Genomic DNA, 18,361 nt, shown 5'->3' on the forward strand with positions numbered 1-18,361 from the left:
CACTCTCTCTCAAGCAGTCATGTTAGACTGATGTACTTTCTCAAGTAATCATGTTAGGCTGATGTATTTTCTCTCGCAGTTATGCTAGACTGTTGTAGATACTTTAAATAAACCCATATTCCTCGTTCTAGATGAGAAGCAGTCCATCCCTTCATCAACGTCCTCAGCGTGGATAAGTTGGACGACGGCATGGGCCAGCTACCTTCTAATTCATGCCCGACTCCAATCTTGACAACGGGTTACGAGCGATGGGATTGAGCACCCATCCTAACAACCTGCGAATGAAGAATACACGTGGCGCGCGCCCACGCTCGCTCGCAGACGGTGGAAATGGAGGTTCTCTTGCAAGGGGAGAACATTTGCGAAGAAGAATTCGAGGCCGGCACAGGCTGGCGTACCGTCGGCTCGAAAAAGCAAACCGTGGAGAGATCCGATACAAGCAGTGTCGGCGCCCACCTCGCCACCAGCGGAAGGAAGCAGAAGCGCGAGCAAAAGCTGAAACAGCAGTTAATCAAGGCCAGCCGCATGTCATATCTACCGAAGGGCGATTTCAAGATCATCATCCGCCCAAAAGGAGGCCTCAAGATTGGCGAATTAGGAGCGGCCCGAGTAGCCTCGTGCGTTTACCAATCTGCTGGTATACCCGGGGACCACAGGGAAGATGACAACGTGTGCCTCAACGTACAGCGGAACATTATCGTTGTGAGTGCCCCCAGTGAAGCCAACGCAGACCGATACCAAAGGGTCGAGCGCTTCGTGGTCAACGGCCAGGCCTATGAGACCAACGCATACGAATCGGCACCCAACCTAACTTCCGAAGGATTCATCAGGGATATACTTCTCGAAAATTCACCCCGGGACATCACAGCCCAGTTCGTTACCCCCAAGAATCCTACGGCAATCGCTGCGAAACGACTTAGCAATACCACCACGGTCATCGCGCTGTTTTCCGGACTGAAAGTTCGCACCTTCGTCCGCTACTGAGGCGCACTCATCAAGTGCGCGTTGTACAAAAAACAAGTCGACCTATGTCACCAATGCGGCAGACTGGGCCACCGCATGGATGTGTGCCCCAGTACGCAGGACCGCATCTGTAGAGGCTGCGGCACGCCCAACCCAGGTCTCGACCACCAGTGCAACTCCCTTTGCCAACTTTTAGGGGGCGAGTACTTAACGGCCGATAAGAATGCAACGCTCGCTTCAAGACGCCACATATAGTCAAGAGACGATGTTGGGAAACACAAAGACAACAGGAAGAATTCCTAGCACCCGCCGTGGTTGCTCAGTGGCTATGGTGTTGGGCTGCTGAGCACGAGGTCGCGGGATCGAATCCCGGCCGCGGCGGCCGAATTTCGATGGAGTCGAAATGCGAAAACACCCGTGTACTGAGATTTAGGTGCACGTTAAAGAACCCCAGGTGGTCGAAATATCCGGAGTCCTCCACTACGGCGTGCCTCATAACCAGAAAGTGGTTTTGGCACGTTAAACCCCATATTTAAAGAAGAATTCCTAGCATCGGAGGCTACAAGGGAATCAATTGGACGTCCTTCCCGGGAGACCAGGTCACGCTCGTGTTCGAGCGCCCGTTCGAGAGCTAGAAAGTCCAGATACGGAGCCGCACACCCAGACCGGCCCGAACCAGATCCAGGAGCCGTACGCGTTCGCGGTCCCGCCGCAGCGGAGGCGGCCCGGCGGTAGAAGAGGCGAACAACAAGGTGAGCTGGGCAGACGCGGTCAAACGCTCGTCACGCCGCGGCGTATCTGAGGAGGCTGCAGCTTCTAGGGAAATAGCAGAAATGCACAGTTAAGAGAATTAATCTCAAACCTCACGAGAGAAATCCAGGACCTTAAGAATAGTCGAAGGGTGGAGATATCCCTCCGTCTGAGTACTTGTAGTGCAGGTGCAGCTGCAGTAACCCCTGATAATCGCATGGAGGAGGACAACAACCCTCCGCTACCTAACAGAAAGGCTCCGGCCCTTAGCACTCAAACCGGATCGCAACTGGCAGACCTAGGGCAGAGACTAACGGAAATGCAAAATGTTCTCAAAGGACAAGGTCAAGCGGAAGCCGTCGGCAACCTCATGCTGCCAGTCTCGACCATAATGTCGAGACTTGACAAATTCGAAAACAATGTGGCCCAACAACGTGGCCCACCTAAGTCTTGGGGTAGCCAAATTGCAGCCAGTTACCACCGCAGGGGCCCCCATAACTGCGGTCGCATCTAATCAATTTCACGACGCCGCTGCAAACACCGCAGCAGCATCCGGGGTCGTTCAGACCGCCACCCCACGACGAGGCCAATAGCCAAACACAGTAAAAATTAGAGGCGCGCTGACGATATGGCAGTGGAATGGCAGGGGTTACGCTGCAAAAAAAGTGGTCCTGCAACAACACCTTAAAAGCAAATCGAAACCCGATGTAATACTGCTACAAGAGACACACGAATTAGCAAAACTACCCGGTTACCAAGCCATCGGTCCCCTATCCGGGGAAAACCGCACGGTAACTACTTTGGTCTGGAGAGGCTTAGTGGTGGTTCGTCACGACATTAAGGTAGCGGAGATTGAACAAGTACTCGTAGAAATTATACCGAAAAGCAAGAGCCAATCCAGCACCTTTATCCTCTATCTATACAGCAACGCCGCGAACATACGACAGCGCTTCCTAAACCTTTTTAGGAGGGCCACCGAGATTGCGGGCTCCCATCCCCTACTAATCGGGGGAGATTTCAACGCCCCGCACGGAGCTTGGGGCTACACCTATACCAGAGCCAAAGGCAAGACTTTATGGCAGGACATACAGGAGACAGGCCTCACGCTCATCACCGACCCCAGCTCCCCCACCAGAATGAGAAATGGCCTGACAAGAGACACCACGCCCGATTTAACACTAGTGATGAACACGAGAAGAGCCAGTTGGAATAACACGTTCGAAGACCTTCGTAGTCACCACAGAATTCTCGAAACAAAATTATTGGAGAAGTCAAAGATCGAACCAAACAAAACCTTCAGACTGACACGTGAACTCGGTTATCTTTTACGGGTGAGCGCTTTTACCATATAAGAAATGTTATCGCTCAGCGCAGGACGCGTCTGCATGTATCGGAAGTTTCTAGAATGTTATCGATGCTTCTATTCGCTGTCTGTTGTCGCGAACCTTGTGTGATCTGAATGCATGCATGCGCAACGCGAATGGCGTAGAACTTTGCGGAAGGCACGCGGGTCCCAGCGATTACGCTGTGTTATGATTGGGGGTTCAATCCCATCGCTCGTGATCCGTTGTCAAGATTGGAGTCGGGCATGAATTAGAAGGTAGCTGGCCCATGCCGTCGTCCAACTTATCCACTCTGAGGACGTTGATGAAGGGAAGGACTGCTTCTCATCGAGAACGAGGAATATGGGTTTATTTACAGTATTTATATCAGTCTAACATGACTGTTTGAGAAAGTACATCAGTCTAACATGACTGCTTGAGAGAGAGAGTGTCCTGAGCTGCCGCACAACAGCGGTTTTTAAACACTCGGTCCTCCCCCAATACTCAGGTGACGGGAACGGCCGTCCAAGCACCGTATAGGCGAGTTGACCAGGCACCGTAGGGGAGACGAAGCACCGTAGGGGAGTTGACGAGGCACCGTAGGGCATTTATTCTCCGAACTGCAGCGCCCGCCGGCCGTCCATTGTCTGGCGTCTTGGTCGGCGCGTGGGAAGGGGTGTCAGTAGACGTTCCCGCGGCTCAGTAACAATAGACAGTTTTAGCCCAGCGGGTTTACGGCCAGCGGAGCGGAGCGGGCGAGCGGAGACATGACTGCGCATGCGCACAACGCTGAGGCGGCCAGCGGTTTTACGGAGCAGCGTTTACGCCCGCTGGAAAGCACTCCCCACCGGAGGGTATACGCAGCGCGTGAGCGTGCGTAAGCGCGCGCGGGCGTGTATGGGAAATGCAAGATGGCAGCCGCGAACATGAATGCCGGCAGTTCTGCATCGACGACGGCGACTGCGGCGCTGACCCGTACATTAGTACTCAGTATATTATTAACAAATAATTTACTGAGAACATGTAATATATCTTTATTCAAAATTTCTTGCATTATAAAAGCAACCGTAATTCAAATTCATTTCTCAGTAACTCCTATTCGGACCACTAGGTGGGGAAGCAGAGCGCCCCGCTCTCTCCGCTCGAGCGGGTGAGTGATGCGCCGGGCTAAAATTCTTTTTTCGCGAGCCGCTCCGCTGGCGCAACGGTGGAGACCGCGAGCGGAGCGAAACGTAAACTCGCTGAGCTAAAACTCTCTAATAGTTGGTCCGCCAAAGCCCGTTTAGTTACAATGGCGACTTCGTCAAACTCGGCTTTAGCGACGGAGAGTCGAGGACGCAAGTATTGTTGTTCACACACAGTCGACTTAGTCACGCCGTGGCTAGAGGTGTGCGGCGACGCTCCAGGAAAGTTGCCGCCACAGTCGCAACTGGCCGGCAAAACCTGCACTGCAGCTGGCTGTTCGTAACAGCTGGAACATTCGACGACTGATCTATAAAAGCCGACGCGCTTGACTTGCTTATCCGATTTTCGATGATCGCCGACTGTGTTCGCCGTTTTCATTGAGCATTGAGTGTAGCCTGCTTTTCTGGGCACAGCTTTGCCCAATAAAGCTAGTTTCGCCATTCACAGTTTTCTTGCTGTGTCCTCAACCGTCACTACCACGTGACATCTGGTCGAGGTGCTGGGAGGTACATGTCTTTTTTTCTCATTGGAAGACGCCGCCAGGACGTGGTTCGAGAATCGAGAAGCCGCCTTAACGACGTGGGACCTGTTCCGAAGCGGCTTCCTACAGACATTCACAAGCGTCGTACGCCGAGAACGAGCCCAAGCGCTACTAGAAACCCGAGTGCACCTGCCTAATGAGACCACTGTGATTTTTACAGAAGAAACCAGCCGCCTATTCCGCCACGCCGACCCGGAAATGTTCGAGGAGAAGAAAGTCCGCCTACTGATGCGTGGTGTAAAGGAGGGCGGATTGGAGGACAATAAAGGAGAACGATACGGACGGATTGGCACCAGCTCCGTAAGAATCGAGCCGGAATGACGCGCGCACTCATCACAGACATTCAACAATGGGCCCAAAAAGTGCTAGCTTACGTCATCATCATCATCAGCCTGGTTACGCCCACTGCCGGGCAAAGGCCTCTCCCATACTTCTCCAACTACCCCGGTCATGTGCTAATTGTGGCCATGTTGTCCCTGCAAACTTGTTAACCTCATCCGTCCTCCTAACTTTCTGCCGCCCCCTGTTACGCTTCCCTTCCCTTCGAATCTAGTCCGTAAACCTTAATGACCATCGGTTATCTTCTACCTTCATTACATGTCCTGCCCTTATCCATTTCTTTTTCCTAATTGCAACTAAGATGTCATTAACTCGCGTTTGCTCCTTCACCCAATCTGCTCTTTTCTTATGACTTAACGTTACCGCTATCATTCTTATTTCCATAGCTCGTTGCGTCGTCCTCAATTTAAGTAGAACCCTTTCCGTAAGCCTCCAGGTTTCTGCCCGATACGTGACTACTGGTAACACGCAGCTGTTATAAACTTTTCTCTTGAGGAATAATGGCAACCAGCTGTTCATGATCTGAGAACGCCTGCCAAACGCACCTCAACCCATTCTTATTCTTCTGATTATTTCAGTCTCATGATCCGGATCCGCGGTCACTACCTGCCCTAAGTAGATGTATTCCCTTACCACTTCCAGTGCCTCGCTACCTATCGTAAACTACTGTTCTCTTCCGAGACTGTTAATGCTGACGTCAATGAAATAACAAAGACCATGACGCCAGAACTTTCCGTCGAGAAGATCGATACCCGCCTGGTACACATGTGGGAGCCCGAACGATCGCTTCAGGCCAGGTGGCAGAAACAAAGACAGTAGGGAAGTTGAGGAAACGCATAGCGTTACTCAACAAACAAATAGAAGAACACTGCAGAACTCTTAGTAAACAGCAATGGGATGAGATTTGCAACGCGATGGATGGGCGGATTGGCACCGGTCACACATGGCGCCTGCTCCGACACCTGCTAGACCCGACCAAGACCAAGGCAATACATAGGGAAACCATGCACAAGATAATGCACACACACGTCAAGGACGAGGAAGAAATCCCTTCCGACCTCTACCACAGATACGCCCCGCAGAACCTGACTATTCAACACGGGGAATACACTTCTATCTGGACAGAATTTGGCGAGGCGGAAATCTGGGCCGCTTTGCAAAAGCTCAACAGCAAGTCGGCCCCAGGACCGGACGGCGTAACTTGGACAACGAGACCCCTCCGAACTGACCAATTACATTAACTATTGCTGGACCCGAGGATCCATCCCCGACCCGTGGAAAAGAGAGAAAAAATGGTGTTCATCCCCAAACCAGGAAAACCCCCATATCTCGCCAACCTTTGACCAATATATATTACGTCGTGCTTCGGCAAGTTGATGGAGCACGCCTTCCTCACCCGGATCAACGCACACTTGGACGACGTCGAAGCGTGTCCATATCATTACTAGCATATCATTAGCATATCATTAGCATATCATTAGAATATCATTACTAATATCGATGAGATAGTTCAAGTGGCTGAGGATTTCTATAGGGATTTATACAGTACGAGTGGCACCCTCGACGATAATGGAAGAGAAATTAGTCCAGAGGAATTCGAAATCCCAAAGGTAACGCCGGAAGAAGTAAAGAAAGCCTTGGGAGATATGCAAAGGGGGAAGGCAGCTGGGGAGGATCAGGTAACAACAGATTTGTTTAAGGATGGTAGAAAGATTGTTCTAGAGAAACTGGCAACCCTGTATACGCAATGCCTCATGACCTCGAGCGTACCGGAATCTTGGAAGAACGCTAACATAATCCTAATCCATAAGAAAGGGGACGCCAAAGACTTGAAAAATTATAGACCGATCAGCTTACTGTCCGTTGCCTACAAACTATTTACTAAGGTAATCGCAAATAGAATCAGGAACACCTTAGACTTCTGTCAAGCAAAGGACCAGGCAGGATTCCGTAAAGGCTACTCAACAATAGATCATATTCACACTATCAATCAGGTGATAGAGAAATGTGCGGAATATAACCAACCCTTATATATAGCTTTCATTGATTACGAGAAAGCGTTTGATTCTGTCGAAACCTCAGCAGTCATAGAGGCATTACGGAATCAGGGTGTAGACGAGCCGTATGTAAAAATACTGAAAGATATCTATAGCGGCTCCACAGCCACCGTAGTCCTCCATAAAGCAAGCAACAAAATCCCAATAAAGAAAGGCGTCAGGCAGGGAGATACGATATCTCCAATCCTATTCACAGCGTGTTTACAGGAGGTATTCAGAGACCTGGATTGGGAAGAATTGGGGATAAAAGTTAATGGAGAATACCTTAGTAACTTGCGATTCGCTGATGATATTGCTTTGCTTAGTAACTCAGGCGACCAATTGCAATGCATGCTCACTGACCTGGAGAGGCAAAGCAGAAGAGTGGGTCTAAAAATTAATCTGCAGAAAACTAAAGTAATGCTTAACAGTCTCGGAAGAGAACAGCAATTTACAATAGGCAGCGAGGCACTGGAAGTCGTAAGGGGATACATCTACTTAGAGCAGGTAGTGACGGCGGATCCGGATCATGAGACGGAAATAATCAGAAGAATAAGAATGGGCTGGGGTGCGTTTGGCAGGCATTCTCAGATCATGAACAGCAGGTTGCCATTATCCCTCAAGAGAAAAGTATATAATAGCTGTGTCTTACCAGTACTCACCTACGGGGCAGAAACCTGGAGGCTTACGAAAAGGGTTTTACTCAAATTGAGGACGACGCAACGAGCTATGGAAAGAAGAATGATAGGTGTAACGTTAAGGGATAAGAAAAGAGCGGATTGGGTGAGAGAACAAACGCGAGTTAATGACATCTTAGTTGAAATCAAGAAAAAGAAATGGGCATGGGCAGGACATGTAATGAGGAGGGAAGATAACCGATGGTCATTAAGGGTTACGGACTGGATCCCAAGGGAAGGGAAGCGTAGCAGGGGGCGGCAGAAAGTTAGCTGGGCGGATGAGATTAAGAAGTTTGCAGGCATGGCATGGCCACAATTAGTACATGACCGGGGTTGTTGGAGAAGTATGGGAGAGGCCTTTGCCCTGCAGTGGGCGTAACCATGATGATGATGATGATGATGATGATGATGATGATGAAGCGTGTCCGGACACCAAGCTCCGGTTTCCAGCTCATCTCTCCACGCAGGATGCAATGTTGCAAATCAAACACCAGGTACCCGACAACAAGACAAGAGTTACCAGGGTTATTCTAGGATTAGACCTCAAGGAAGCCTTCGACAACACAGCTCACGCAGGCATACTACGCAGCACTGCCGCACTCAATCTAGGAAACTGAGCGTACAGCTATGTTCATCATTTCCTCACAAACAGGAAAGTCTCCTTAACGCTGGGCAAGCTCACATCCGAAGACAGGAACATGGGCAGCGTCGGCACTCCGCAAGGCTCGGTCATCTCGCCGCAGCTTTTTAATCTCATTATGATCGGCCTCCCCGAGCGCCTCAACGCCATGGAGGGGGGGGGCAGTGAAAGACAGGCCGTGAGCCAGAGTTTTGGTACTAAGCTCTGTTTAACGGATGCATTAAAAATAATGTATAAGAATTCACAAGTTAGTTCGGAGTAGAGTCGAGAAAAGTTGTTAGGCAAACCGTCAGCTCCAGGCGATTTTTTACGTCAATATCAAGCAACGTAGAAAGAATTGCTTCGCGAATAATTGAACCGTCAGGAATTTATTGAGATGCAGATGGCGTATATGATTTATCATGGGCGCTGAGAACTGCAGGTCTAGTGAATGCTTTATAAAATGTGTCATTTAATTCATTCACGATATCACTAAGATTAAAATTTACGCTGTTGTTTATTCTTAGCTGCTGAACACTTCGATTAGAGTCGGACAGGAAACGCCAAAACTTGTCCGTGGAGTTTTTTTAAGAATGTAATCATAGTCTGATTATGAAATTTGTCACGGGCGTTACGTAGTTTGATGAGTAAATCACCCCTTAACGAGCGGAATTCTGTACTCTGAGCTAGCTTATACTTGCGTTTGCGCTTTATTCTACGTTTGAGATGAATGATTTCACGAGTAATCCATGGATTATGACGTATAGGAAACGTTACGCATGGGAAATCAAGCACACGTGCTCCTTCTGTATATGTATCCAGCACGCTGTTCAGATGCCAGCACCAAGCGCTCCCTTCAGGCTATCGAGGATTGTAATCTATCACAGGTCATCACGCGATCTCCTGAGCCCAGTGTGATATCCTGTGTCGGTTTCCAGTTTCGGTTTCGAATAGTTAGGTCCGACGGGGTCACTCAGCGCCAAACGCTGTAAGTGTACCTGCTGCGTTTCCCCTCGCTGAAATAGTCATTCTTTGTCTGGTCCCCCGACTCGAGCAGTCCGGCTCTTCATTTGTGGAGCTCCGCGCCACGGTCGTTAGGCCTCCTGTCGCAGCTCCCGTGCCCTGCCGCCCCATCGAAGATACTACAAACTGGCGACGAGGCAAACCGTTCCTCCTGATTGCCCCTTGCGACTTGCCTACGTCCTAGTTTTGCGCCTCTACTGTTTCCGGCATGCAAGACGCTTCTTCCACTTCAACTGCGCGGCCTTTGCTCTCGGTGCCCAGCTTGGGGTTCGCACCTCCCATGCCGCCTTTCCTTGCCCTACCCGGTACTCCTGCGGTGCCGTGGCGCACGTGTAAACGTTCTTCTTGCGCGTTTCTCCAGGCGACCGTAGGCGAGGCACTACAAGACGACAGGAAGAAAGCCATTTTACAAAGTAACTTAGGCTTTGAGGGGCAGCGTCTCTACTACGACCTCGCGTCGGAAACGGACCTGACATCTTCAACGTTCGAACACGTTCTTCTCATCTTCGACAAGCATTACGAAGAAAGCACCATTTTCTGGTGCACCGTATTGTCTTCAGGGAGATAAAGCAACAATTCGGGGAAACCTTTCAGAACTGCGTCACCGCCTTACAAAGGCTAGCGCCTGCTTGTGCGTTCGGCGCTTGGCACGACGATTTGTCTCTTCGCGACAAAATCTTTCAAGGCGTCGTGTCAGCAAGAGTACGAGAAAGGTTGCTCTATGAAGGATCGTGCCTCACGCTCAAGAAAGCCGAAGAAATCGGACGAAGCGTAGTACAAGTTGACAAAGAACTCCAAGTTTTCAACAACTCGTCTGTCCATCGCGTCTCGACGCAACGCCAAGATGGCGTCGCCAACCACAGCTTCCTCGCCCGAGTGCGCAAGATAGCGGTCCACGCCACCCTTCTCCTTCGCTCCGGCGGGTTCAATATGGCGCTGAACGGCACGGCGGAAAGTCGCGACCTGGGGAGGCCGGCCAACATGGCGCCCAGCCTGAACTCTGCGAAGCCAGTCGAGGCATTGCATTTCATTGCTACCGATGTGGTTCACCTCACCACCTCGCATCCAGTCCAGGCTGTCCGGCCAAGCACGTTAGTTGCCGTGCGTGCGAAAAAGTGGGACATTACGCTACAGTTTGCTGTTCGAGAAACCGAACGCATCGTCGGTCCCCTACGCGAGCTCAGCTTGTTTCCGCTACCGCCGAGACAGAATCACCCCCTACAGTCCCGACTGCGCTTACAGTTCAAGCACCGCAGTGCCGTCCGGCAATAATTTACGCCGGAGTCCTCATTGCGAATACTACACTAAAGTTGCACGTGGATACAGGAGCTACGGTGTCGTTGATGAACAGCTCCCTGTACGAAGAACACTCCAAGGGTTTTTCCTTATCTCCTTCGAGTCTTCGACTCAAGAATTATTAGCAGCAACAAATTTTGCATTCAGGACATTTCTCCGTGCTCGTCAAGTACCGCAACAAGGCTGCAGTAGTGACATTTCACGTCACGAACCAAGGCACTTCTCTTCTGAGCTTAGACGCCATTCAAGCTTTGGACATTGACATTCAAGGGTTTTCGCTCACATGTCAAGTATCAGGAATTCCAGCTGACCCCAGCGTTGAGCTTTCGCCTCTAACGGACAACGGTCCATCGGAGTTCACCCATCTGTTCTCAAGCCAATTGGGACTTATAAAGGGCTTCATCCACGACGTTCGTCTTCGAGCTTCAGGGTAGCCAGTCTCAGCGAAACTGCGACCTCTACCCTTGGTTCTCCGTGAGCAAGTCTCCGCCGAACTGAAACGGCGGGAATCATTTGATATAATCGAACGAGTCTCAGCGTCCGAGTGGATTTTTCTGCTCGTCGTGGTTCGGAAAGAAGACAATTTCACTCGACTTTGCGTCGATCTTAGAGAATCCAACAAGGCTATCGTCATCGAAGCCTTTCCACTGCCGAGGGCTGACGAACTGTAGCATCGACTCGCTGATGGTACTGTCTTCACTAAGTTGGACTTGCAGTCAGCTCATCAGGTTTTATTGTGCGAGAAAAGCCGCGAGCTTACAACATTCATCACTCATGACGGTCTCTTTTGCTTTAAGCGTGTATTTGGGATTGGCATCCGCGTCTTCCGGTTTTCAACAGATAATGTCATCTGTTTTAAAAGGCTGTCCAGGCACCTTGTGCACCTTGATGATGTTGTATGGGGTCACACTCAATGTGACCACGACAGAAATCTGCAAACCGTCCAGTCCAGAATAAGTAATGCAGACATGTAGCTTAACCACAAGTGCGTAGGCAGTGTCCCAGAATTAACTTTCCTAGGACATAAAGTTTTAGCAAACGCCATTTCGTCTATGGACAGCAACACCAGGCAATCGTGGAGGCACCACAGCCTAAGGACAAGGAGGCTCTACATCCATTTCTGGACCTCACGGAAAATTACGCTAAATTTATCCCGCAGTATGCCGACGTAGTGGAACCGTTAAGGCATCTCCTTAGGCAAGGACAAACCTTTGTCGGGGATCGGGATACTGAATACAGCTTTCAGACAATTAGAGCCGTACTTGCATCACGCCCGGTGGTACGCATGTTTCAACCGCATCTTCCTATTGGTGCGGCGGTTGATGCTTGTGACGTTGGCACAGAAGCCGTCCTACAGCAAAAATGCGGAAATGAGCTATTTACAGTACCTTTCGCTTCTCGTACGCTATCTTCCTGAGAACGACGGTACTCCATAAGCGAACGGGAAGCATTGGCATGTCTGTTTGCGTTTGAACACTGGCATGTTTACTTGTGGGGTCGACAGTTCACACTACGAACTGATCACCAAGCTTTAGTCCCATTACTGTCTTCAAAGGGTTGTGGACAGCGTCCGTTAAGAATTTCAAGCTGGAGTACAAGATTACTATATTACAATTTTACCATCGAGTACTGTAAAGGTGACCAAAATGTCATTGTGGATGCATTGTCGCGCTTACCTGTCCCTCCCGAATCTCAACCAGCACTGGATGAGGAAATAGTGTCTTTGGTTTCATCTTGTATTACAAAGGAAGAGTTCCAAGCAGCTACACAAGCAGATTCAGTTTGCCAAGCACTAAAAGAAAAAATAGTAAAAAGATGGAAAAAGGCGGCGGATCTTTCGCCAGAATTACAGGCATATGCTGCTGTACTGCCCGAATTGTCCTACGTGGATAATCTGCTTCTCCGAGGTGAACGTATCGTTCGTCCTGCGTCCTTGCGTCAGAAACTCCTGTCTATTGCTCATGAAGGTCATTTATGCATCACTAAAACAAAGCTCAGACTGAGAGGCACCTACTGGTGGCCTCACATGGATAGACAAGTTGAGGATCTTGTGGGAAACTGCTTTGTGTATCAACGAGCAGATAAATCTGCCAAACCATCTTTTGCTCCATTAAAACCTGTCGAATGGCCGTTAAAACCACGGAAAAAATTAGCCATATACACAACAGGCCCTCTTGATAGTGCTGCAGAGTATGCACGTATTGCTTTAGTCACTGTTGACTATCATTCCAAGTGGCCTGAAGTTGTATTTATGCCTTCTGTCCCATCCGAAGTCACCATGCGCAGTCTTATTTCCATATTCAGTAGAGAAGGATTTTCTCATGCTATATTGTCCGACAATGGACCACAGTTTGTTTCTGGAGAATTTCAGAACTTCCTGAAAGAGAGAGGCATTAAGCATTTCTTGTCTTCTCTTTACTACCCACAGGCCAGTGGTCAGGTAGAAAGATTTAACCGGGTCCTCAAAGAGTTCATACAGATTGCTACTCTGGAACAAACAGACCTCGGATTTGCAGTCTTAGAATACTTGGCAATTTACAGGTTTACTAGGCACATGACTCCCGGTGTGTCTCCAGCTATGCTGTTCCATAGTTGTCAGCCGAGGACTCGACGTTGTAAACATGCCTCCAATGCATCCAGAATTTGCTTCTCCGAAGTTGCATCAGGAAGTGAAGCGTAGAGTACGCCAAAACAGGAAAATACCAAAAAGTATGTAGACAGTCGTCGCGCATAAAATTCCCTCAGTTTCAACCAGGAGATCTTGTCAGAGTAGGTACCTCACGAAAATTTGGTCCTAAATACTTTGGTCCATTCAAGATTGATCGTAAAGTAGGTCGAAGTATTTTCCAGCTTGAAAATGGCAAGCGCTGGAATGCTTCTAAACTGGTGAAATACCAGGTAGAACAGGTTTATCTTGAAACCTTAGATGAAAGGAGTCATTTCAATGACAACTCATCCCTTGATGATAGTTTTCCACGTTTTCTTCCAGTTCCTACTCGTACCGGTTTTCCTGCTGCATCCACATTACAACCTCGAGTTTCACCCCCACGACCGGTCTCACCTCATGCAGAAGCTCATGAGCTTCCTTCCGACACTCCCTCCCAAGACACAGCTCCTGAAGGCACTCAGGACACTGACACACATTGCAGTTCCTCTACGAGTAACCATTCCTCTAATCGTACTCTACAACCAGAACCAGTCCTCCGTAGATCTACACGTCATAGACAACCTCTAGTGCGGTTTAAGGATAATGTTTCCAAGTAGCTTTCTGCCTTGGTTTATTGTCTAGAAAGGTTTCAACCCTCCCATGCGAATGCGGCTCTTACGCCAAAAATGTCTTTCCCTTCATGTTCCTTAAGTAAATAGTACACAGGTTGTATCCTTCAAAAGGGGCGATTTCTGGCAGGACAGAGGTGCAATGCGCACGTCTCCAGGTTACTCTGCGTTTACTGCTATACTGCATGTCACTTGAAGCTTAAACAGTGGATCCTAGTGGAAGGAACACCTTCAAAAAACTGTTGAGTCCTTTCTATGCTAACAGAAAGGATACCTCACATCTCTTGTACCTTACATTTCTTGCAGCGTAAACGTGCAGTACGCACATTATCACTACGGTACTGACCGTCATACGAATTTGTCTTGTTTTGCAAAAAAGTATCTTACATATTATTTAGGTCCTGCAGTATCTTGCAGTGTAAACGTGCCCTATACGCACAATCTTCAATCGCCGACAACCACAGAGCTGCCTCGAGTCAGGCTCAGAGCGAATGAGCCACACATCAGTGCTGTCCAAGGGGACACACGGATGTTCGCATTGTCTGTTTCTTGCACTCGGTGAACTCTCATCATGTGTGCTCTGTACCTGCAAGTATGCATCGCATCGTTGTCCTCCCAAGACGGGTACTCTTCAGAACTGTAGTGTAGTTGTGTTCATGAACTTGTGTTCATTCTTTCTTTAAAATTACGGAAGCCAAAGATGTCTGCTTACAAAAAAAAAGTCTCTGAGCCAAATGTACCTGAATTTTCTACTGTATAAGGATGTCATCAGCAGCACTTGTATTACAGTGCTCACATATGATCTCTAGTCAACTCATTTCAAGTTAAATAACATGGTATGTAGTCAGCAGCCTTTCCACTAAGTTTATTTTTTCATTTGGCCATAGCCAACTAATATGTGTAGATGATACATGTCCATAACTGAAAATAGTAGAAAATCATATTCATAATATAATGATAAATGATAACATGCCCAAAACTTACAGTGGAAAATCTTCATTCTGTAATGCTTACACTGCTATGTTCTTCTGCAAATTATTAATCTTGCTTTCGTTGCGAGGAGAGCGAGTAGTGCATTATTCTCTCAAGGGAGAGGTGATGTGACATCTTGTGTCAGCGTCCAGTTCGTTTTCGGATCGTTACGTCCGAGGGCGCCACTCAGCGCCAAAAGCTGTAAGTATGCCTGCTACATTTCCCCTCGCTGGAATAAAATCATTCGGTGTCTGGTCCGCGACTCGAGCAGTCCAGCTCTTCAGTTGCCGCGCTTCGCGCACAGGCTGTTAGGCCTCCTGTTGTAGGTACCGTGTACGGCCGGTCCGCCGAAGCTACTACACCTAGCACCTGCATTTTTACGCAGAAAGCAAGCACACGTGCTCCTTCTGCATACGTGGCGAGCACGGTGTTGAGACGCCAGCGCCAAATGCTCCCTTGAGGCTATGGACGATTGTAATCTTTACACTACCACAGCCCAGCACCCGATCTCCGGTGCCCAGAACATGCATACATTACGCATGGGAAAGCAAGCACACGTGCTCCTTCTGCATACGTGGTGAGCGCGCTGTTGGGACGCCAGCACCAAACGCTCCCTTCAGGCTACGGACGATCGTGATCTTTACACTATCACAGCCCAGCACGCGACCTCCGGTGCCCAGCACCTGCGTACTTTACGCATAGGAAAGCAACACGTGCTCCTTATGTATACGTGGTCTGCACGCTGTTGAGACGCCAGCGCCAAACGCTCCCTTCAGGCTACGGACGATTGTAATCTTTACACTACCACAGCCCAGCACGCGACCTCCGATGCTTTACGCATAGGAAAGCAAGCACACGTGCTCCTTATGTATACGTGTTCAGCACGCTGTTGAGACGCCAGCTCCAAGCGCCTCTTCAGGCTATGGACGATTGTAATTTTTACTTTATCCCACCCCAACACGCGTCCTCCGGACCTGCATTTTAACGCGACAGCATTAACGAGCCAGTGTCGCAGAAAAGCCGGTGTCTTCGGCGTTGGCCATGAGCGAAATATCTCTGAAGGCAATTGATAAATAAAAAAACAACTTGCAAGATAGGCTGGGTGGGAATCGAACCAGAGTTTCCGGAGTGTGAGACGGAGACGCTACCACTCAGCCATGAGTGCGTTGGTTCAAAGGGCGACAAAAGCGCCTCTAGTGAATGCGGTGCTGCCTTAGAAAAGTGCCGTAGAAAGTTATACGGCGGTGTATATCGGCAATTATGAGCATGTAAATTACAGAAGTCGCAGTTAAACGAGTAGCGAAGTACGTTTTCGCTACATTTCTTCTGCGCTTGGCGCACATGCAGAGTCATCTTGCGGCAAACACAGAAGACCTCCTCCTCGCAATGTACGGCGCTGCCCCGACAGGTGGCGCGCCACTCGCCCACTTGTCCCCTTCGTCTCATTTGAGCACACTGGGGCCATGCGGGGACCGGTGCGAGGATGCCCCAATACCCTTGCGTTTAATAAGTTTTCTCGCTCTCTCCCCTTCCAACTTCCAGCGTGCGTTACTCGAACGCTCGTGTTTAGGCGACGCGGCTCCTCTTTCCGCTCACAGCGCGATTCCTAGGTGCAGCGTCCGATTAGGGACGCCTCTGACGTGATCGCTGCGCCGTAGCGCGTCTGGTGGGAAAGCGTCCCCTGCGATGTGTGCCATGCTGCTGGCGAGGAGTCATGCGTCTGCGTGGTGCTCCCACGCGAGATAGAGGACGATCCCATCGAGGCGTCAGCCCCATGATCACGTCCGCCTTCATGAGGCGTCGCGGCCCGGCTGTCCGTGCCGATCACCGCGTTTTAACGCGACAGCATTAAGGAGCTCGTGTCGCAGAAAAGCCGGTGTCGTCGGCGTCGGTGTCTGCGGCGTTGGCCGTGAGCGATAAATCCCGGCAGGCACTTTTGCGCGCGTAGATCGTTTCTCCCTCCGAGACACCGGGTTCTTTGGTTCGTTCCGCTAGCTCAGGCGCACGTTTCGTCGTTGTGTGACTCAAGAGCACGCCGAGCGAATGAGTGGGCGGTGCGAACGGGGTGCGATAATGCTATCGCGTTCAACTCTTGAAGGCGAAGCTTAAGCGTCCTCCAAGTTTTTTGCGGCTTTTCCCTTCCACGCCGGGGCAAACGCAAAACCGTCGCACGTGAAGCTGCGTCAAGTCAGCGTCTGTTCCAAGCAACCAAAAGCACTGTCAGACGCGGGCGTACTAGGTGGTGCCGTAACACATGTGCAGCAGCCACGCGCTCGCAGCTTTCCCTTCATTGCCACAGAAAGTTGTCCGCAAGTATAGTGACTTACCGTGAGACGATGGCCTAAACTGCAGACGCGTAATGGGCAATCACTATATCAGGTGACCGTACTCCTTTCTTGTTATTTAATTCGAACTTTTCTTCCTTCTAGCTCTCATACGACTCCACAAATGAAGTGCGCTACCACTTCAGTTGCACTTTTAAGTCATCGCAAGAAGTTATTCGCCAAAAAAATTCGTAAGAAGTACGCCGCTAGTGAATTCAGCCATAGAATTGCACACTAGCGAAGTCGTTACGGCTATCGGTCGAAACAAAATGTGTGTAGGCTGTGTGAAATTTAATTATGTGTCAATAAATGTATGAATAAATAAATAAACCCGGCAGCACCGATGTCACGATGACTGTCGACGTTAATGTGATTAGCATTCAAGCAATGTAGCGATGCATTATTTTGGCAACGTCGAGACAAGTCACGTATGAGCCGCGGACTATCGGCTATAGGCTCCTCTCTCGCTCTTCCTTTTGGATACGCTGTACCTTCAAGCGGCTTGCGCCTATAGTTCCCCTCCTTCTCCCCCTTTTTATTATCCCCCTTTTCCCGTGGATATTCGTGGTGCAGGGCTAAAGTGATGGATAGATAGCCCAAATAGGCTTAAGTAACCTAAGAATGCTATTTACATTAATCCATACACTGATTTAAGAGATGATTCATGTTAAACAGCGCCAAAAAGAAAAAAACACGGACAAGAGCACATGACAGCACTGGTCTTGTGCTCTTTCTAGACCTCGTTTTTTTGGCGCTGTTTAAAATGAATGATTCGTACCAACTAGCCTGCGCCCAAACCCTTCTGGGCTAACTATAATAGAGCTTCCTTCCGGCTGCATTGTCCTTTTATCAGAAACGTCACTTGCATTTTCGGAAGTGACTGCCATTTTTTCTTTGTTCAGTCATGTTGTCGCAGTTCATCAAAATAGTACACAGGTGTGGAAATACAATATATGAAATTAGTGCATCTGTGTCGATTCCATGTGCGTCTACATTGTCGTCGTCCTGTAGCATTATGTTATGACACGAGTCATCATC

General features: G+C 49.4%; 1 protein-coding gene across 1 annotated transcript in view; it reads right to left on the reverse strand.

Annotated features, from left to right (window-relative positions):
• Positions 1-18,361, reverse strand: part of LOC142575075 (kinesin-like protein KIF12) — a 769,060-nt gene that overhangs the window by 253,715 nt on the left and 496,984 nt on the right. The gene's annotated exons all lie outside the window — the stretch shown is intronic.

The sequence above is a fragment of the Dermacentor variabilis genome, chromosome 3, assembly GCF_050947875.1.
Source record: "Dermacentor variabilis isolate Ectoservices chromosome 3, ASM5094787v1, whole genome shotgun sequence".
Classification (NCBI taxonomy): domain Eukaryota; kingdom Metazoa; phylum Arthropoda; class Arachnida; order Ixodida; family Ixodidae; genus Dermacentor; species Dermacentor variabilis.